The following is a 22496-nucleotide window of genomic DNA, read 5'->3' on the forward strand; positions in this document are numbered from 1 at the left end:
TAACATTCACTAACTACCACTGTCCATTTAAATGTATTTCCCTAAATATGCTAATTTAAATGTACACTATGTAACTATTGGCCCTCTAGTGGTTACAAAACAAAACTGCATGCATTTTGCGGAGGAATATTGTTTGGTTGTGCTTCGGCTCTGCATGACTGTGTGAAATATGATCCTTGACAACAGATAATGCTTTACAATGAACTCTGTTAGAGAGTTACATGGACGTTTATCTGTTTAATAAAATACATTACTCAGCTGTTGAAACCGCCATGTCCGTGTCCCTTTTACAGCATTTCAAATCCCTCAGTTCTCGCCATCTCCGAAAAGCCAAGCCAGTGTTGACTCTGGTTTTATTACAAGCTCTGTCACGTTCTCTTTTTGTCAGCAGACTCTGCTCTGTTCGGTGTTTGTTTAAAACGGGTGATTCCCTGGAGATTCGAGCGGCTCCATGTCAACCTTTTTTTGCTCGTTGTAACAACTAACCTATGCCAATGTAGCAACTTTTCTCTATTTACGGATATGACGTGACACGCACAGGTGAGTGACGCATGCATGCAATTTCCTGCGAAAACCATCCCGCTAAGGTTTAAAATTTAAACACTTAAAACAGGCTTACCATAGTGAATCAGGGTAAGAAAAAATATTGAAAAAGGATTGATGATGTATTTTGTTGATTTTGAACAAAAGAACATACATAATCTACCTTTAACGATAATATAAACAAACATAAAATTATAATGAAAACAAAAAAAAATATTATAATATATATTGAATATGCATTAATTATATTAATTAATATGTTTATAATATTTAATTATATTAAAATATATTACTATAGTGTTTGCTTATTGAAGAATGTGGTAAATATATAGTAAATATAATCAAATCAACAGAACTGGAACATGAATTTATTACTAAAAAGACCTAGAAGGGGCTTTGCCTCCTAAATTTTGAAGTCCAACACATGCCACTGGTACGTGTTCCCTAAAAATCAAACCCATGATAGCATTGCTTATGCCACGCTATAGAAGTTTTTACAGTAAATTCCTAATAGCAACATAATTGCTCCAGTCATCTCCATTCGATCTTCAGAACAGAAGCAAATTCACTCTTCAGCTGGGTGCAAAAGGCGTTCGATGTTTAAGTCCGCCAGAGTGATGCTCATTTCCATCATTTAATGTGTTAGATTACATAATTACACTTCCAACAAAGAAGTGCAGCTGTGGTAATTTCAACTTAATTACATTAGCTAACACATTTCTTAAATTTAAATAATTTTCCCAAATAACATATCTTATCTCTAGAGATACAGATGGCAATGATTCAATTACAGAGAAGAGAGGGGAAAAAAGTGGAAGAAACACTTTAGTAATGTGGAGCACTGCTTCCCCCTTCAGAGCTTTTAGAATAAACCTCTTTGCCCCAGATTTCACTTTTATTTTTTTCCCCCCTTTTTCCCCCTTCCATCATCAAACATTAACGTTTCGTCTCACGGGATGGTACCGAGACTGCCGTTTTATCGCTCAAATTTCCAACCTTCTGTCTCGAAAACAGCCACCCACGGCCATTCTTTACAAGAGCTTATAACTATAGTGAGAATGCCCTTGCAAATGTTCCTTTTATTGTTTAGAGCAAGTTCACATAAAAACGCTGTTTGCCAAGTTGAAAACGAGTCTATCACTGCAATGGCACAGAGCTACTCTGTCTGTGTGCGACTCAAGATGGCCGCCGTAAATCAATAAACTAGATGTAATCTGTGGTGTCCAGAAAGCTGGGGCAAAATCTGGAGTATAATGCTGCTGGTCTTCTATTGTCATTCAGACACAAGCTGCATGAGAAAGAGGGGCTTGTGTGCACCTGATAAGGCCGAGCCCAGAGTGAGTCATAAATCAAGTCGACCAGCCGCTATTCCACTGATTTCACACAAGAGTCCCTGCTAGTCAACACCACACAGGAGCAGGGAGACAGCAAGAGAGACGCACAGAAATGATAGATCTGCAATTTGCTTTCTTATCTCATCGGGCAAGAAGTTTTTCTTTACAAAAGCCTGACCTTCAGCGAATAAACAGCCCCATACAGAAAACACACATGGGGCGGCATGCAAATTTAGTGAGCCTTTTACACCAGTGCTCCTCCACTGTTGTTTACTAGGTCAAACAGGACAAAAACGACAAAGATCGAGGTGCATATACGAGAGCTTTACTGTATAATAAAATCAAGCATATGTTGCAGCAGCAGCAGCATCATGATTAAAGCTGCTATGAGCAATTTCTTCAATACAATGTATAAAATGTTCCTACTATACCTGACAGATATCTTGCATTGGTGTTCTGAAATGAGGAGGCAAAGTCCTCTTTTGTTTTTTTTTATTTTTTAATCAATCAAATGTAAATTCATGTCCCAGTTAAACTTCCTGGTAAAATTAACATTACGTTACATCAAAAAAAAAAAAAAAAAAAAAAGAGAAAAGAAACCAAATACAATTTTATTTTGTATTTTAAATTAACAATGTTATTAATGTTCTATTTAATAAAACCAAGTATAAATCTCATTAAGTTAATGTTTTTAAGCAGTTTTACATTTATTCCAAAATAATTACTAAAGGCAGTAACAATTTAAACAATATATTAGTGAACAGATGTTCAGCTGTTCTTATTTTTGGATTATCAGTCATCAAGCTCGGTAAACACTGGTCACAGACAAGAAAAGATAGGCCTACCTTTAATTTCACCAAGCTGATTGCTGATTGGGTGAGTAGTTTACTTACTTTTTAATTAGTCTTCCCATTAACGGCATCATTTTGTTCATTCAGACTGATTTGCGAACATGGAACTCGAACTAAAACAAGAGACAGGATTTATCGCAATAAGCAATCATATCCTATTATAACAATCATAGCGCGATGGAGGCATTGCCTCCTCTCGTGTGATTTCCCCCATTCATTCTCAGTTACCCCCCACCAAACCCACCACACACTTTAGGTGGGTTTGTTGAAACTCAATGGACTTAATGAAATAAGACGTGTGATTTATATATTTTTTCATGTCATATTTTGTAATATTTGTGTTGTTTTATTTTTGTAAAATTGATTATTTTCTCATCCAATTGCACTGCTTCCCTCGGAGGAAATGCTCCTGATGTCTTTGTGTCTAGAGAAACCGCTATGTGCCTTTAAAGCCCTGGGTATACTTCGTTTTTTTATGCGTACGCTAGGGCAAGCGCACAGTCAAATGCAAAGTATACTGCACTTGACTCATACGCGTACACAGGCGTTCGATGCATGCGCAGTTTTGAGCAATCTCTCGCCACAAGTTGCAACCCATTTAAACATCTTTGTATTCTTTCATGCTAGAGTTGTACAAATGAGGGTACTTTCTAAACTCGTCGCACAATCTGTCATCTATGTAGGCCTCCATTGTCGCTGTAGCTTGCATGTGTTCTGGGCTGCGTTCCACTCCACTTTTAGACACGCACTCGCGAACTTCCCTAAGCACTTCCCCACGGGGGAATCCCTGACGCCATTTTGAAGTGCGTTCCACTTCGTGAAGTGGACGAGGGAAGTTTATATGGACAGTCTACTTCATATGTACACTTCAGCCAGCTCCATATACCACAATGCAACACGATTGTGACGTCAGTGCATATCGCGTTTAATTTACCCCACCACAAACTTTGATATATTAATTATTTTTTTTAAATATCTAAAACAACCCAAACACACCTATATACATATAGAATGCTGCATTAAACAGTTTCGTAAGGGAAAAAATTTAATTGTTGTGCCATTGTGCTCAATCATTCCGACACAACTTGAAGGCAACATGTAAACAGGCTGTGCAAACAGCATTTAAGAGTCAGGGTAACAGCTCAGAAAATGAGCCAATCAAAAACGTTCTATGCATGTCAGTCATTTTGTGAGTTCAGATTTGCTGACATTGGGTTTGCTAACATGTCTAGAAGATGAAGAGAGGGCGCTAGGTTACAATGGAGGAAGTTAGTAAAACGCCTCAAATTGCTTACAGCTATTAAGGGGCAAAATCTCTTTGAAAGATTAAAGAAAAGACTGTATTGCAAAGCCTAGCGTGATTAAAATGACCTCACCACAAGCTTTCTCATCTCCTTGTTCATATGCTAAAAACTGCCAAAAACAGCACGTAATGAGCGTTAACATGTGTAATCCTCTCTGTTGCTGTGTGTACGCTCTTGTCTGTGTCTCTTGACGCCCACACTCCCAGAGGGATTAGCTCTGTGTGTTATAGCGCAGAGATGCTAATTTCAACCATTCAAAATGTCTCTGGCTCTATGTCATACTGTATCAAGCTGCATTTAATAAATAACAAGTAAGACACATTCATGGACATGTAAAGGCCCTACAGCACAGCGTTGGAGTAAAGTGCAAAATAAAGACCGTAGCAGACACACAAAAACTTGTTTTTCTGGACATGTACTATGGTAATACTATGTTTTTAGACAACCAATTGGAGTACCATGTAAATACTGTGGCGCATGAACATTCAGTCATTCAGTACCATGTTTTTATATTCACACTCTCTGTATAATGACCTTTATTAGAGTTGTGTTCGACATCGGCTGCAGCTGGATGTAACCGATCGGCGAGAGTAGCCGCGTGCAGGCGGGGAGGTGAAGTCGGACGCTTTCTGATTCCCGTAGTGACGCTCGCGCTGCGTTTGCATACTTTATCACAGCTGAAGTGAAATAAATGCAATGTTTCAGAGACATTTTCATTCAATACTTTATGTACTGCTTACAGCTTCTGTTTTTACAAGAATAAAGTTCAATATAACCATATACTATATAAAAACTAATGTAGTGGGGTCTAAGTTTTTTATCAGTTTTATTTTGATAAAATAACACAATATAACATCGTGACTACATGAAAAGCTTTAACTGCTTTAGCTTTAACCGTTATAAAAATACAGATTTGTGAGCATTAATGGAAATGAAGGCGTGACAATAAACACGAAAACACGTGATCGTTGTCATGCGGTGAATCCGGCCAATAGTGAAACAGCTGTGTAGTCATCAGGGGCACGTTCAAGCTCAAACCGGTGCGCAACGTTTTGCTACGGTTTCCGGGTTGAACGACATGTTTCCTGGAAACGGTGTGCAACAGGTTTGAGATACCTTGGCTGCGTTCAGCCCCGATAAAACGTTGCAAAACGTTTTTAAACAGAAACGGTGGTGCGTTGAACACCCCGTTCTGATGACGCAAGCGTTGCAACTACGGCAGCTGAGAAGGCCATTCTTTGTGTTCTTTTTGAAGAAATTTCGGAGCCTGATGAAGTCGCTATAAATACGTGTTTAATACTGCAAAATACGCACGATGTTACAGTCACTGCCCTTGCCATCCAGAATAAAAGAGAACATCCCAATCGAGTGAAGGGATTTGTGGAAACTTCTAATTATTGTGATCCAACATTTGCCTCGCATTTCAGGATGAAAAGACAAACATTTCAGGTGAAGGATAATCCACTTCTTACCTCCGAGACTATGTTATGATCTATATGACCTTATTCATTTTATTGTGAGTATTAGGCTTATCATTATTGCTGATCACTGTTGTTGTGCTGTGATATTGTAATATTTACCATTATATAATCAGAGGAGTATAGAAAGTTTATGAAAGTGTCACTTCACAATACAATAGCAAAATATATAAATATGTATAGTATTACATTCATACCCATTGTGCGAGCTGTCTCTTTAATACCGCGTGGTTTATATACATGTTGTTGCTGATTGGGCTAACATTTTTAACACACCCACCAAACAAGAGAAAACGTATCTCAAACCCATTGCACACCGTTGCACACCATTTCCAGGAAACATGTCGTTCAACCCGGAAACCATAGCAAAACGTTGCGCACCCTGTTTGAGCTTGAACGTGCCCCTTTTCTCTTGTTTGGTCGGTGTGTCAAAAATGTTAGCCTAATCAGCAACAACATGCATATAAACCACACGGTATTAAAGAGACAGCTCGCACGATGGGTCCATGTAAAGTGATAACTGTAACATAAAAATACTATACATAAGCCTATTTATATATTTTGCAGCGCTGCATCAAGTCGAACAAGCCTAATGATTTCTGAAGGATCATGTGACATTGAAGACTGGAGTAATGATGCTGAAAACATAGATATACATACATAGATTCCTCATTAGCAGCCATTTCAATGAGCCGCTATACGTAAGTCGTCCACCATATTGGAGCGGCCCATGAACATTCGAGAGCAAATTACCATAGCAAAAGTAAAAACATTAAAAGTAAGTACCGTAGTAAAAGCATGTATTATTGAGTTAATACATATAAAAACACAAACCAACACATTCTCACCTGTGAAAGGTTATCCAATTTTTTGGGGAATTTAAATCTTGGCGGTTTCACAACCAGAAGCTGCGCAATGTTGCGCCATCATTGATTCTTACTGTGAGTGACGGCACCCTGACCATTGCAAAATGGCAGATGTCTGGAGCGGTGGAATGAAAAATCTACGTGTATATATATCTATGGGTGAAAATTCAGTTTTGCATCACAGGAATAAACTGCATTTTTAAAATTACATTATTTTAAATTGTAAAAAAAATCTCACAATATTACTATTTTTACTGTGTTTAAAAAGCAGCAAGACACCTCTTTTAAAAAACATAAAAAGTCAATAAAGGGTAAAATACAATAAAAGTAAATGTCATTAAAAAGTGCGCAAGTGGAGTAGAATAGTTTAGCATAGCACAGGGAGTGTCCTGCACATGCCCAGCTCAATCTTAACATGCATTCTCCCTCAGCCAAACCAAACGCAGTCTGTAATGATGCAATTGCCTGGGCACAGAGCTTGAACCAATCTAAAGGCCGTTAGCTTAAGGACAGTTGGAGAGCTCTTTAAAGGCGCTGTTACCCCAGACTGAGGCTGGAGATGTGAGGGTTCGACTACTCCAGCCTCTTCCCATGAGGCACAGTACAGATTGGAACCTTCTGGCACGCTGATGATCACACATATTACTTACAACACAAAAGCAGTCCAGACATCTGACATAGATTACAATCTAACAGTCAGTGGCAATAAATGCTTTCCAACATCCCCCTCTGAAGAATGTCATTGGGTAAACGAGGAAGAGCAAAGTGTGCAAGTGAGAGAATGCAAACTTTAAAAGAAGTTATTATTATGCCATTATGTGTCCGAACTGGCATTTGCAGAGCTTATGTGCCAGTAATGAAATTTTAATAAGAGTCAATTACACACATTAAAGTAGACACCATGGAAATCTAGCGGGGTCATTGGCAACACAATATTCTAAAGCCCGTATGCTGTTACATTGCATCAGCATGGGAAGTTCAACAAATGTGTTAATTGCTGGGGTCCTTTCATGCAACGCCAAGTGTTTCGCAGTTGAAAGCCTTATACCATCTATTATATAAAAACTGTCCTTCTAATACACTTATTACATCATGTCTACAGCAATTGTCATCAAAGGTTTGGCTCTCTATGTGACAGACCTGCTCCTATGGCTCATTAGGTTTCATGTTCAGGCGTTTGCTAAGCAGAGATGAACAAAGGAAACCAAAGATAGTCGATCTTTAAAGTTTTGTGACATTCTAGTGCCGTTCCCCTTGGCTTCATTTCAAAGCATGCCTCGCTTGAATTAGAAATACTCACACCCTTCATCGTTTTGACCATTCGTTTCTTTTATATGACACTATAATTTGAACCCAATGATTTCACTGTATAAAATCATTTTCTTAATCAGCATTTGTCCTGATCTCCTGGAAAATATTTTAACATCTCTGAAAAAAGTTTAGTAACTTTCATTTCTATTATTTCATTATGTGCCTTTCATTTCTATTATTTCATTTCTATTCATCTTTCATTTTTTGTCCAATCAAATGCTCTCGATAATGACAAGGTCCCTCCCTCTAATACCACCTGCCACTGATTAACAAGACAGGTAGCAAATCATGGTTCATGGTTCTGACATAAACTAAAGGATAATGGTTATTTTTTCTTATCTTATGTCAAACACCAACTGCACTTCTCAACCAACTGCATGGGATGTTTAAAACAAGATAAATTTTCTTGAGAAACAAAATTGCATAGGATAATAAAGTTTAAAATTATTATTATTATTATTATTATTATTATTTATTTTAATTTTTTTATCCAGTGAACACTTTCTTATTCATATTTAAAGCATAAATCTAACAAAACATAATTTATGGTTAAAGGTACACTATGTAACTTTTGGCCCTTTAGTGGTTACAAAACAAAACTGCATGCATTTTGCGGAAGAACATCGTTTAGGTTGTGCTTCAGTTCTGTGTGTTTGTGAGGATGAGTATGATTATCCTACTGCTCATAAAACATTCAATAGAGAGATAACCAATTTAGATGGAAAGGATCTCAAGCTGACTAGCTGAAGATGTTACTGTAGCTTTACCCATTAAAGGGGTCATATCATGAAAATCTGACTTTTCCCATGTTTAAGTGCTATAATCGGGTCTCTGGTGCATCTACCAGCACAGAAAATGTGAAAAAGGACAACCCAGTAACTTTGTTTTGGTAAGCCTTTCTCTGCAAGCATGAGACAAATCGAGCCGTTCTGATTTTGCTCCCCTTGTGACGTAGGAAGGGGATCTTATTATAATATTACCGCCCCCTGAATCTGTATGTTTCCACCCACGGCACCGCCATTGTTTTCGCAAGCGACGAGTAACACTGGTCCTGGAGTGCAGCAGCAACAGCTGTCCCGCAGTTTAGCTACAACCCTGATCACACACACTTGAATGTCTTCAGGATTACTAAAGCTACATGAAGGAAGGTGAGTTGTGTCAGAGCAAAACTCTGCAGGACAGCAGCACTCAAGAAAGACCGTCCCTGAGCTCGTGATATGTCTTAGCTATATAAACATTATCACTGATCTGTTAACGGCTATAATAGTAAACATATGAGTCTCCATAAACTCCCTGGCATCTGAGCCACTAAGGACGCAGTGGTGCAATTTTATTTATGAAGGGAATGTGGCTAGATAAATTCATATACCAGTATGTGCAAGTCATTTTACACCAGACTGCTTTGCATACGAGGATCAGTAAAACACAGGATTTGCACAGAAATTGATTCTCAAAGATGGATCGATACCAACTGATCCAATTTCATATATATTTATTTCGTGATGTTTGCAAATTGTCTTCCTCAATGTGTTTAGTTAGCACGTGCTAATGTACTGTTAAATGTGGCTAAAGTTACCATTGTTTCTGACTGTGTTCACGGAGACCAGAGCCATTTGGTTATTTTCATTTTTAACCTAAGCCTAGCGTGTAGTCTGTATAATTCATAAACGCATCTCCATTCTTATTGAGTCTCTCCAACAGTGTGTAACTTAGCTTTAGCCACGTTAGCCGTGGATCACGCTAAAAAATCATTCAGAACAAGCAAACATAGCAAACCATTACAAAATACATGCCATATTTATGTTATATGCTGCATCAAGAATAGTTTGTAATGATCCATTTTGCAAGTTATATTTGCTGTTAGCTTTTGTATTATGTAAAGCCTCAGTGTATTGGAATGATGAGAGAGCTTGGGGGCGGGGAGCAGCAGCTCATTTGCATTTAAAGCAACCCATCCACAAAAACGGCTTGATTTTGCTCGCACCCAAATCGAGCAAATTTGACAAGCTATAATAAATGATCTGTGGGGTATTTTGAGCTGAAACTTCACAGACACATTCTGGGGACACCAGAGACTTATATTACATCTTGTCAAAAGGGGCATTATAGATCACCTTTAATAGACACGATACTTCCTTTACACGGTACTTTACTTTCATTGCTTTACAGTGAACTCTGTTAGAGAGTTACATATGGCAATTTATCTGTTCAATAAAATACATTACTCACCTGTTGAGTAATAAAAACGCCATCTCCATGTCGCCTTTACAACATTTCAAATCCCTCAGTTCTCGCCATCTCCAAAAAGACAAGCTAATGTTGATTCGTGTTTTATTATGAGCTCTGACGCGTTCTCTTTTTGCCACCAGACTCTCCTCTGTTCATCTTTTTTTCTTTTTTTTTTTAACGTGTGATTCCCCAGAGATTCAAGACTTGTTCCATGTCAAGCTGTTCCATGTCAACCTTTTCCGCTCACTGTGACAACTAACCTATGCCACTCCCGGAGCAACTTTTCTCTATTTATGGACATGACGAGACAAGCACGGGCGAGTGACACCTCCCGACAGGTCGAAAATATAAACACTTATAATAGGCTTATCATAGTGAATCAGGGTAAGACAAAAACACGTTTTGGAAGAAGGATTGATGATAAATTTTGTTAATTTTGAACAAAAAAAAAAGTTACATAGTGTACCTTTAAAAGAAGAAAAAATGTCATTTTTTAAATGTGTTATTGCCAACACAATAAAAAAACAAGTCTTAATATCATGTACTATTTTGCTTCTCAAATAAATTGATATTATTTTAAGGATATTTAGGTTTTGTACTTTTTCTTTTTTTTCTTTTTTCTTTTTTTTTTTACCTGAAAACAAGAAAGAAAAAGAAAAAATACTGTTGTCTTGCAAAGTTTGTTCGTTGTTGCATTTATATTCCTGAACTGCAAAAGTCAACAGCTCAGGAATGAGATGAATCCTTATCAAAAAGGAAGCATTTTTTTTGTCTTGTCGTTTTTTGTCAGTTAAGAAATTCTTTCCCAATCTCCTCCCTGGAAATAGAGAATTAGCTGAAACACAAGGACAATTACGAGTGGGCCTAGTGTAAAGACCACGGGGACTAGGAAAATAAACCAATCGCAGTTCTCCAGAATCAATCTGGTTTACTTTAAAAAAGCCCTCTGAACTCATGCCAGCTCCTTCCATCCAAATAATTTATCCCTGCACAGCCTCATGTTTTCACCTTTAAAACATCGACAATCAAGGAGAGCGTACTTGTCCCCCTTTGCTTTGTCTTTTGTTCGCCGCAGCAAGGTCGACTGAACATCGCACCTTACAAGTAACATTAGAAATATCTAATTGCGCAGAGGAATGCAGGTCAGCCTTTTGAAGTCGCTTGTTTTTTTAGCACTTAAGTCTATGGGAAAGACTGCGTGGGCCAGCTTGTCTTTCAGCTTCTTGATCCGCCTTTTTTCACCATCAACCCTTTTACAGCTTTTCTCATTACAGCATTTGAAAAACAGTGTCTGAGGAGCAGTGATGCATGAATGAATTATTTAGACGGAGCAGTGGATAGGCCTGACAGTGTGTGCAGAGTTTTAGTGCGGTGCAAGCGAGTCCTTCGAGGCACATCAGAGGGGCCGAAAGCCATAATGTAAACCCACTTTTATACCGCCGAGGGAGGAGCGGGACTACAGCTGTAAGCTTTATTTAGTAAAACAGACAGTATGTAAAGACGAGCCAAGTCCGCGGGATTTCGGAGGGTTGACGTACTGCATTTCCAGTGTTTATTATGGACAAGGTGGCTCAGATCAGAAGCACAGGATTGCGAAAAGAAAATAGTTCTATTGTAGTTGCTTTGTTTAAATGTTTGAAATTGGTAGCCATGGAGAACATCTGAACGATTAGGAGTCTGTTGTCTGAGACAATATCATTGAATCTTTCATCACTGCATACTTAGCTTGACGTTAGTGAGCGAATGTCCACAGTACTCAACCCACGCGTTCTCCCAGGGCTAAAATGCAACTCTCTAGAAGTAAATGACAAGAGCTAATCACATAATTGCTACATTTTTAGCATGCTATTATAGCTCTTAAAGCAAGAGTTCAACCCCAAAAAAGACAATTTTGATAAATTTGATGGCAAAGCTCCAAAGACATAAAACATCATATAAGAGTAGCATAAAAGTTGACACGTTCTAATGGGTCTTCTAAAGAGGCATGTGGGGCCAGATTTACTAAACTCGGCAAATTAGCATGAGAGCGCAATTCTAAAAAAGCGGAGTGGAAAGTTCTGCACGTGATCTACTGACGATGCACAAATTAAAGAACACAGACACAACCGGATCCACCAAGAGCAGTGCAAATTAGCATCTGGTTTAAGACGTGCTTTTTTTGGGCAGTAAACAACGGAGCAAATACCAGTAAATTGATGAGCGCAAACCTAGTAAATCGTGTTGTGTGATTCATTTAAAATCTCTCCTCCCATAAATTTTGTGTCTGAAAGGGAAACTACTAAATGCATATGCAATAAGGTCAGCCGCAAAAATAACTGTGCCCATGCCTAATGCCTTCAGCGCTAATTTTTCACTGCGTGTCTTTTTTTAACACCAAAAGTGGGTTTGCACTGGCGCAAGCTGTTAGTAAATCTGGCCCATGGTGACTTTGTGTAAGGACCAGAAAAGTAAATTGCTGTTCCCTTATCTCCCTGTCCATCAAAACTCTCGAACTGTATTAATTCCAGTGTCAGGATCATGCTAACAGGCATTAGCCAAACACCCTTAGTCCTCACAAGTCACGCGACCAAACGAAATGAATCTTGACGAATAACTGTTATTGTATGAAATTCATTTAAAGATTCTCCTTTTGTGTTCCATGAAATTGGGAGGGTGAGTAAATAATGACAGAATTTCATTTCTTGGGTGAACTATTCCTTTAATTCTTTTTCAGTTTATCACAGCCAGTACAGCCGCACAATAAAACTCCATGTGCGGCTTCAACACTTCAGCTGTTTAATGATCTGTGGTTATCTGTAAGCCTTTTAAATGTTCACTGTGAAAATTGCATTAGCCTAGTAAAGGTGGAATTATGCTAATGTAATTAAAAAATGGCCTGCCAAGCATATGGAATTTACTTTTATAATCGAGTATGTTCGTTTCTTGCCCTCACTCCTACAATGCCGGAATATACTTGAAACCATCTGATTAGATTTATTCCACTCTGGTTTAAAGTCAAAGGGTGTTTCTTGTGATTTGCATTAAGCAATAAAACTTCTCCTCAATCTGATTTCTTCCCTTGTTTCTTGAGTCCTCTGCTCTGATAGCTGAGGGTTGGCACAGCATGGCTCATGGTCTATTTATAACTGACAAGGTAACAGTCGGTGTGGTGGCATCTGTGTGCCAGTGCCCAAGCGCTCCCAACCCTCTGACAGTCTCTCTGGCTCAGGTGGTGGGCACGGCCCTACCGTATGACAAACACAGCTTGGTAGAGGGCAGCTGAACCCGTGCCAGGCATCCAAAAGACAAGCGGCAATGAACAGAAGAGCTCCTAGAAATAGGTGCTCGTATGGCATGTTTAATTTTTTGACCTTTTCTGCAAACACTTTTTATTATGTATTTACAGATATTTTCTTGATGTGACAAGGAAACTTGTTTGAAGACAGTTACAAGTTTTGCAATTCTGTTGCTGCTAATGGCACAAAAATGACACACTTTACCTTAAATAACTATTCACTGTCTTCTCTCCCTTTTTCACTAGAATCATTCGTTGGATTGATGTCATTCTGCAAGCACTCCATTAGAACATGTATCATACATCACTTGACAGACTTCCTTGTTTGCTGATCATATCACTGGGATAACTTACAAAGTCTGTTGAAACATGTTAGGTTGGCTAAAATCCAAATCAAAACATGTAGTGTAACTGCGTAAGACTAACAACAACACCACTAGAGGTCATGATGAAGATAATATTTGTATTTCCAAATATGCACGGAAAGCAACTGTAGTAATTCAACACTGAATTCATTTGAAAAAATACTGCTAATATTTACACTGCCTGCCAATACCATTTTTTTTTCCACAGATATCTGGCACAGATCCGATCTTGATACATCACACTGATTTGGACCTCATTCAGATGTGGTTCTAAATCCAGTATGTATCTGATGTCTGACATTTCTGATTTATGTTAATTGTAGTGTAAGGTGCTTCCATCTACCAATTAGCCTACTTAATATTCTAAATTGTTGTCTTACAGATAGTTTTATTTTATTATGATCTGGCATAGAATCTAAAAATGCTAAAAGAGCCAACAACAACAAAAAAGCACTAATAAATGCATGATCCACTGGGTTGTTTAAGAGCAGACCATTTCAGATCAATTTGGTAAGCACTGCTCTCCATGATGGGTGTTAATGAAAACACAGTTGAATATGTCTTAAATGAATGTAAAACCAGTTGAACAAAAAAATTCACATGTTTAGAAACTTAAGAAACATAAGATATGTGCGTTAGGCTTTCCACAGTAAATGTATCAACGTTTGCACATCCCTGCAGAGAATGTGAATTTACACCAGCACTGGAACAGCATGTTGTGCTGTAAAATTTCGAGACTGCCCAGACAACTGTGCAATGCTTATGGCTCTCTCGTTTCATTAATTTCTCTTTTGTTTTAATTGATCTTTATTTCCCCTGATTATGAGCGTAATTAAACACCAGAAACTAATTCCTGGTCCATACCATCTGCCTGGACAGCCAGACTTCCAGAAGGGCATATGGATGCTGAGATGCTGGGCATGAACCATCACCATCACCTGCTTCCCAAAGCATTCTCTTGACATGCACTTCATCAACAAGGTCATTTTTAGGACACTATTAAATGATGGTAAATATACTCCAAAAATACATTACGGTATTAAAACAAGTCCATTTATCGAAAACCATGCATTTGTTGCACTAGTGATTTGTAATTAAAAATATCCATTTTGACGCCTTTAAACAGGCACCAAAAGGATGAATGTAACAAGCCCTTTATAGTGGCGCCGATGTAGCATGTTCACATATTTGTTGTGATGACTTTGAGACCTGTAAGAGTAATTAGAAAATGTGAGTAGGTCTAATTATAGACATCCTTTGGCACTCGGGATGCCTGCTCATAAAATTTTGTCATTAAAGTGTCAAATTGAGCTCTCTAATGCCAAGCTATGTCGTCGCCAAATTCTCTGCTTTTGTGTTTCCGCTAAGTGGTGGCTTATTTGATTAGCTAGGATCTGTTTAATGAGCCAGCGATATGAAGTTAAGCCTATTCAAAGCTAAAAGAAGAAATCTCCCATTAGAAAGGAGAAACAGTGCTATCAACTTTTGACCTCCACAAATTGAATAAGTTGAACTAGTCATTCGAGTAGCTGAGACTTGGACTAGCTAAGTCCCCACTTACTCAGGCTTACATTACAACCATATGGCCATTGCCAAGACTGAGTGCTTAGTGCAGTTTCACAGAAAAGCACCATCAAAGTGTATTGCTTTTCCTTCTCAAAGCATTGTCCACAAATCGTTTGTAGTCATCTTGAAAAATTTCTAAGTTATCTCAAAGGCAAAAATGAGCAGTTGATAATGATTGAAATCTACAAACTGAGGTTATTTTACTTTTGGATTTTCTAGAATTATATCCCTACATTTGATTTATTTTCTAATATATTATATATCTTGATTTTTATTGTTCTCACTCAATATGCCACAAATCGAGTTATGAACTTGATCAATCGCCACTCTGCTGCTGTGACTGTTTTATGATTGGGCAAGGTCAGGGATTTTATTGACCCGATAACCCTTGATGAAAATGGACATGCTTGAGGACTGGAGGAGGAAGCTAAAGAGTAAGAGCCAGAGAATTCAACAAACTCTTTCTTCTCTGTGGCATCTGCCAGTTCCACAGTTCATAAATGAAAACCGACATGGACTAATTTCTTCCGGAGGTATCTCAAACGCTTCCTTCACCAATCACGCCTGGAGAAAAGCGCATAAAGCTGGACTGAGACAGACGGAAAGCTGGAAGAAAAGCAGAAGAAAAACAAGGAGAGGGTGATGGATGGTGCGAGAGACTGGCGCAAGGTTCTCTGAGATTTCCCCCACCCCCACTCATACCATCTGTATTGGGTAGATACATTCCTGCTCCTCTAAAGGAGGTTGAAGCAATTTCCTGGGATGCTCACTACGCAGATAGGAGATAAACATCAGGGGGCAAATTAACAGTTGTGTGACTACTTCAGCTCATAAAATCATGTTTTTCTAGAAGTTTCTAGAAGGTTAGTTCTCCCCAAAAAAACCCTTTAACTAACCCTTCAAGGTACAAATATGTACCATTTAGAAATATATATGGTACAAATATGCAGACTGATGTTAAAGGGGAACAACGAATGTACCATTGAGGTAACTGCCTCAGTAACAAGTTTTTTTTTTTTTTTTTTTTTTTCTGACAGTGTGAAGACACTTTAAAGTCATTGTCATTTCTTACAGCACAAACATGTAAAATAGGCTTATTATTGAATGTGGCAACTGTATTTCATCAAATAATGATCATATAATGTGAAAAGTAAGGTATGCCAAATCACAGTAGTCTATTAGCGTCGTCTGCCAAAACCAGCCTACAAGATGGGCAGTTGCGGTGTGTGAAAATTGTGTTCATCACAAATTTAAAACACCTTGCTTAATTAAAGTAAAGTGTGACTTAGTTAGCTGGGAAAGGAAGACCACTTGCCAACTCAGAGGTTCCCAGTAAACCATTTTAAATGGTTTTCTGACTGCTAGCAGTCTGACATTCTCCAGACCTTTCACTTCCTTCATCACATAATTAGGAAAATTGCTTTTTGCAGACCTAAATTAGTAATGGTTCTCTTTTTCCCATCCTCTGACAAGAGTAAACTACAATAAGATGTTACCTCTTACCCCACTTACCGTCACTACCTCCGAACCATCAACCAATCCAGCCTGATGCGGTCTTTTCATATAATGGTCTAAATAAGCTCAGCCATTGTCTGCTTCATGGCTGCAGGTCTTTGATCAGGGAATGATCATAGCAGTGAGTTCCAAGATTCGGGCAACTGCCGACACACTTGTGGAGATGGTGAGGCGGCCCATTTGAAAATAACCCATCCAACTTTCATCTAACAGCCCTGACACCCACTAAAGCTCCCTGTTCATCTAACAGCTTCCCCCTCCACAAAATTAAATTGGAAGCAGATGGAACAGACCCGCAATGCTTGTCCTGTCAGATTGTCATGGCACATTTGGAGTGATTTCTCTGCGGTTCTGGACGAGAGGGGGTTATGTGGGGATTGGGTAGGGGGGTTGAAGAGAGAAATGTGGAAGCCACTTCTGCCAAGACATCAGTGTATGATCACACAGCTGGCATCGGTCTAGAGAGAGTCCACATACCACCTTATGGAGGAAGCAGCCGGCATTCCACCATCAGTATGGAAGGTTCTTTGTCATTTTCATCCTCCCAAACTTCAAAACTTCCTGTCAGTTCGAATCTCTGTTTAGTTTTGTAGATGCACCCTTGAGGTTTATGTCATTGCATTAAGGACTGATGGTGCAAAACGTCCAATACTAAGAATAATAGCTCATTCTGACATGTCTCAATGTGATCTCTGGGGATACTGTGATTTCCATATCCTTCGTACTGTTGGAACCGTCACTGTCAAATCTGCTTCTTTTTTTTTAAAGCCCGCTAGAATCAGAGCAGTCCCAGAGCATTGAGTCTCGTCTGCCATTATGCTTACCTATCCCTGAATGCTCTCCATACATCCATACGCTCTGCTCTCTGATGCGTCACGGCCGCATGCTTTCAGAGGTTCCATCTCAAACAAGGTCAGCAGGGTCGGAGAGAGAGGAGGTCTGGAATGTACAGGCTGATGTGATGTGTGCTTTGCCATGGTTGTGTAGTTGACAGGTGGAGTTCTGATGACGGGTTGAGAGAGAGACCAGTACACCTCCAGTGACCTTCTGTAGGCCTGACCCCTGCCCCAGCCTTCCCAAAAGGCTCCATAGGGGTCACAATAGCTGAACCGTGGAGATGTTCCCAGCAGTGGTGAGAATATGTCTGAGAGGATCTAAATGGATGATGATTAACATCTGCTTGGATTAAGGCTTCTAATGCAACTTGAAGAACTTGTTATCTATTTACTCATCCTCAAACTATACAAAGCAAGAGAAGGCTGATTCATACTACCAAAAAAGGACAGCACACCAAATACACATACTTTTTATACAATCTGATTATGTGTAAGTGTGAACTCGTGAAATGACATTTCGCTAACTAATGTAACCATTTGACAGATTTGTCAAATCCTCACATGTAACGTATGACTTCAGAACACTTACTTTTATGATATTTATGTAGTGCTTTGTTTTGTAGTATGGGAAACAGAAGCCCCAACATTCTGTCTAACATCTTTAGTGGAATGTCATGAGTGTGAGTAAATCATGAGCAAATGTTCATATTTGGGTGAACTATTCCTTCAACACTTTTTTTCAGCTCAAAAGTAATCTGTTTTAGATCTTCATCACAGAATTCAGAGAAAATTCCGAACAGGAATTGGACATTGCAACAGATTTCCATGGAATAAACTGGAAAGCTAAATAATCAATTAGAAAGAACAGAAGAAATAGGTTCTGTTGAAAGAGATTTCAAGTACAGAACAGCAAAGCAATGCTCCCCATAGGATATAATCCGAGCAATTTCCTGCGAACATGCAGTAAGTGTGATAACATCTCCTCCTTCAACGTTAACAGGTAATGAGTCCCCTGACATTCTAGGGCTTGGTCTTGAGTGCTTTCATCACATGGCAGAGGTCTCACACTGTGCTAGAGAACCACACTGGAAGTTTGATTCCAGTCGGTAATGTTATTTCCGCAGGTGCCATTAAGCTCTAATAATTGGCAGAATCATTAACATATCATTAACACATAAGCTTGGACTTATATTTGAACCATTTAATGAGGCTATCATTCAACATTAATAGATTTGTTATCATTAGTAATGACTTTGATGTCATTTTCCATTCCCTTAGGTCGAAGTGGTGCGAGAGTCACTTTGCATAATGTAGGTATCAGACTGCGCCTGTGTGAACGTGAGGTCCTCTGGCTGTCCCTGGCCAGAAAATGAATGGTTTCCTTCCAGGGAGCAAGCTTGGGCTGGGAGATGGGGCCGAAAGCCAGTGATGGCACACACATCACCGTAGATCCAGGGATCCGACGGCCTGGCCTCGTCCTCACAAAACACCTGTCTATCCCCCAGCAGGGCCAGCAAACCCCCACTCATGCCTCAGTCCTTCAACCACATCCATCAGGCCTCTGTCGGAGATTCGGCCATGGGCCAAAGCTGCTGGCAGGCCCGCGCTCCGCTCCCCTGGCCCCAGTACTGCTGCTCTCCACGCCAGAGCTTTTAATGGCACTCAAGGGCAACTCGGAAAGATATGGGGCTGAAAATCCGATGGGCCATACAATGAAGCACCTCACTGAGCAGTGAATGACAGAGCTGATGTCATTTCTTGCATGTTTTGGTGAACTTTTTGTCTGACAGTGCTTCAAGAGTAAAAAAAAAAAGGAATGAAATGAAGGATCTAATTTACAGCATGTATTACATTCTGACACCCACATCACTCCCACGTTCAGGTTGACTGCATCCAAGCCTCTTCAAACCAAGAAGAGCATGAAACAAAATCTTTACAGCAGTAAAACGTTATGAAGACCAAGCGTGGCTTCCTTTACCCCTGGATTAGGGCGCAATTAATCCCACAAAATGTCGCCCTTTTCATTTGAGAGGACGATGACTGATTGAAACGATGCCATGGCTGGAATTAGCTTGCGTTTCAGTATTGAAAGCAGAGCAATCCTTTGATTAGGGTCTGAGAAGACCTCTTGGATCACGCATGAATGCACAGAGACATTTCTGGAAGCGAGGCCCTGTCATTTTTCTTTTTCCTCTGATGTGAAAAACAGGTAGGTGTTTTTTTCCCCCTCGCCTCCTCTTCTCTGACGGCACGGTGATGGATTATATCTCGGTGCTTAGAAACACATTGTTTTCTTTAGCACAGCAGGGTATTCTATTTGCTGGGTCTCCCCATGAAATATTATGCATATCTATCATTGGCTAGATGCCACTGCTATGCAATTCCAAAAGGGAGCATTTGTAGGAGATTGCAGCTTTCCTTGACTCTCAGCAGTACACAAATGAATACAAGGTGAAACCTGGGCGCTGATGTTAAATGGCGCTAGCAGGGATGAGCAATTGGAAAGTTTGTGCTCGCAGGGACGGTGAAGGAACAGAAGAGTTCAGACTGTTTGCCATATTGCTACAGAGGCCACACACACTTCAGCACAAGAGATTCATGTTCACTGACAAAAACAGTTACAGGTCACATCCAAGCTGGCGCTGAGAGTGCAAAGCCTTAAAAGGTTATTTCACCCAAAAATGAAAATTCTGCCATTAATTACTCACCCTCATGTCGTTCCAAACCCGTAAGATGTTTGTTCATCTTTGGAACACAAATTAAGATATTTTTGATGAAATCCGAGAGCTTTCTGATCCTCCATAGACAGCAACGCAATTACCATTTTCATCATTAAAATAGTCCATGTGACTACAGTGGTTCAACCTGAATGTTATGAAGCGACAAGAATACTTTTTGTGCGCAAAAAAAACCAAACAAAAATAACAACTTAATTCAACGATTTCTTCTCTTCCGTGTCAGTCTCCGAAGTTGTTCATGTGAGCACCACGGCATATGCGTGTGATGCTGACGCAGGAGCTGGCCAATGCTGAGCTGCTGTTCTGACGTAGAACCCGGAAGTGCTGCACTGTATTTACAACGTGAACAGCATCGGAGACTAACACGGAAGGGAAGAAATTGATGAATTAAGTGTGTTTTTTTGTTTTGTTTTGTTTTTTCCGCACAAAAATAAATCTATAAAATTAAGGTTAATTTATAAAATTAAGGTTGAACCACTGGAGTCACATGGACTATTTTAAAGATGTCTTTACTACCTTTCTGTGCCTTGAAAGTGGTAATAACGTTGCAGTCTATCAGTGGTCAGAAAGCTCTCGGATTTCATCAAAAATATTTTAATTTTAGTTCCAAAGATGAACGAAGGTCTTACGGGTTTGGAACGAAATGAGGGTGAGTAATTAATTACAGAATTTTCACTTTTGGATGAACTAACCCTTTAAGATGCTTCATGTAAATCTATTGCATCAACTGGAAGAGTCCTTTCTGTCTTTTATACTGTGGTGGTTTTAGTCTGCCATTCCATCAAAAGGTCCTGACATGATACATTATTTTCATTTTAACAAGTACATATTTGGATACATAGCGAATAGCAGCAAAAAAAAAAAAAAAAAAAAAAATACAAACAAAAAAAAACAAGTGTATAATACCAAGTGAATAATCTATGTCAGAGGTCAACAATTGGTGTTTTGCTGCCACCCAGACTGCAAAATAATTCTTAGTATGTGTAATTTCTGCTCCACTAGGGATGGAATCTGAATTGCAAAAATAATGTTTTTAAACAGGTTTCCCAACCACTCCCAATGTCTTCTATTGGTCAGACGAATACATAGTCCTGTCAAAGCTCAAGCATGTAAATCTAAAAATGGATAAAAGTGTTTTTAACCTGAAAAATGTACACCTTACATTTCTTTATTATTATTAGTATTTTTTTTTTTTTAAATAAACCAGCACAATATTACAATACTGTACAGTTAAATGTGACTTTTTAGACATTTACTAGTAAGTAAATTTAGACTGGACCTCCAAGAACTGTAATTGTATCCCCCTGATGTATGCTGTGTTCAGTTATGTCTATATCACAATGAGAAGTTTCAAAAACAATACTTACAAGTGTTTAAAAAAAAAAAAAAAATGACTGGGAAGCTAACCAAGCCATTTGTGTCTCGTCTGAGTTTGAAAAATACATTTAGGTCTGACACCCGCTCCTCTGTGCGCCTGGCTGGAGCCAGCTTGCCGTCACAGGGGATGTGCTCCTCTCTAGCCGACCAGCCCCATGAAAGAGAGCCTTGTAGCACTGGGATCATTCCAGCCCTTGGGAGAGCTCCGCCTGAGCACAAGATGGCTGCTGCACAGGGCTGGGAATGATCGAAAGCCTTTCAAATCCTCACTGCGTTTGAGAAATGTCTCTGAATGCATTTGTGTATGACGATAAAAATGAACTTGTTCTTAAAAATGTGATTTTAACAGTTTGGTAAACCGGGCAGCCCCTTAGCAATTAGCGTTAGCGCAAATGTTGTGAGTGAATGTTTATTTGCTTTGTTACATAGGAAACCACGGCCGTTGAGGGGCAACAAGGGCACTTTCTGGCACAATGATCAAATGGAAGATTACCAAAGAGGGATTATCGATCTAAATCCTCCTTTTATGATCTTAAACAGTGAGTAAATAAGAGTGGGGTGCTTGTTTGCTGCTGTTGACAGCACTTATGCCATAAGCACTTTGTGGGCGCCTTGTTTGAGTCAGATGAAACTGTTTGAAAGGGCTGTTTCATGGCATTTCCTCCTCTTTATGTATCTCTGGAGAAGCTGAACACATATACACTCGTTTTGACATGCTTTACATGTATTTCTCCAGAGAATGAAGGTATTTAAAAACAGTACAGTGACAGGCCTGCGATGATGAACGTGCGGTACATGTCGAAATAAATTGGAAATGATCTGCAATGCAAACAAGACCAACGATCCAGCGAGAGCAGAGGTTTTGTCGACTGTGCATTTAGACAATTTTTAAACTTACACTGCCCTCAT

The 22496-nt window shown here is 39.2% G+C and overlaps 1 long non-coding RNA gene across 1 annotated transcript in view; it reads right to left on the reverse strand.

Moving 5' to 3' along the window:
• The window catches only part of LOC127525277 (uncharacterized), a 72638-nt gene extending 72180 nt beyond the window's left edge, over window positions 1–458 (reverse strand). Inside the window, exon 1 of the long non-coding RNA XR_007933301.1 lies at window positions 255–458. This is a non-coding gene — a long non-coding RNA (uncharacterized LOC127525277). The remainder of the gene's footprint in view (window positions 1–254) is intronic.
• Between the last annotated feature and the right edge of the window lie 22038 nt (window positions 459–22496).

Source organism: Ctenopharyngodon idella, chromosome 13, assembly GCF_019924925.1.
Source record: "Ctenopharyngodon idella isolate HZGC_01 chromosome 13, HZGC01, whole genome shotgun sequence".
Classification (NCBI taxonomy): Eukaryota; Metazoa; Chordata; class Actinopteri; order Cypriniformes; family Xenocyprididae; genus Ctenopharyngodon; species Ctenopharyngodon idella.